This window comes from Octodon degus, unplaced genomic scaffold (assembly GCF_000260255.1).
Source record: "Octodon degus isolate 3935 unplaced genomic scaffold, OctDeg1.0 scaffold00265, whole genome shotgun sequence".
Taxonomy (NCBI): Eukaryota; Metazoa; Chordata; class Mammalia; order Rodentia; family Octodontidae; genus Octodon; species Octodon degus.
Window position 1 is genome coordinate 1,201,170 of NW_004524841.1, and position 736 is coordinate 1,201,905.

The 736-nt window shown below is 46.7% G+C and overlaps 1 pseudogene; it reads right to left on the reverse strand.

Moving 5' to 3' along the window:
* Positions 1 to 263: 263 nt before the first annotated feature.
* LOC101583375 overlaps positions 264 to 736 on the reverse strand; it is a 2,600-nt pseudogene continuing 2,127 nt past the window's right edge.

Below are 736 nucleotides of genomic sequence, written 5' to 3' on the forward strand. Positions count from 1 at the left end.
AAAAAAAAGAGCTTTTTCTGGCTTAAAATATTTTATTCCAAATGAATTTATGTCAGCTGTCAATGAAAAAAAATGTCAATAATACACTCTGGACACCTTTTGCAATGTAAATCCATGTCCCTCCTTTTTTTAATATGGTGAACTTCAACCTAGCAATTATTATAACAAATGTTATAGTCTAAAGCTCAAACACATTTTAGAAGTTTTGAAATTAAATTGAGTACAAGCTGAATAAAATTTACATCCTAACCAACATTCCCCCCCTACGTCTTTGGGGACACTTGAACCTTCCACAGGGATGGCAGAGCCTTTTCGCGCAGGTGCTTCTCTAAGTCATCCGGGTTGTCTTCAGCTTCGTTCTCAGAGTCCTTCTTGAGCTTGGGGGCTGCCTCAGGTTCTTCCTGTGCTGATGTGGTTGTGGCAGCAGGAGCTGCAGGGGTAGCCAGAGCCACAGCGATTGCAGTTACAGCCTTGTCCTTCTTGTGCTTTTTGTGCTTCTTGTGTTGCTTATCCTTTTTTGTGTTTCTTGTCCTTTTTCTTCCCACCACGTTCCTGATCAGAATTCTAGGCTGGTGATGGGCTTGGTGTGGGGCTCTTAGCCTTCCTGGCCGGCACAACAGGGGACCCGTTTGTGGAGGGCGACTGAGACTGGACAGGGGACGGGGGGGGGGCGCTGGGGGCTTCTTAGCCGCTGGCTCAGGACACCCAGAGACAGACGGCGAGGACTGCAGACTCA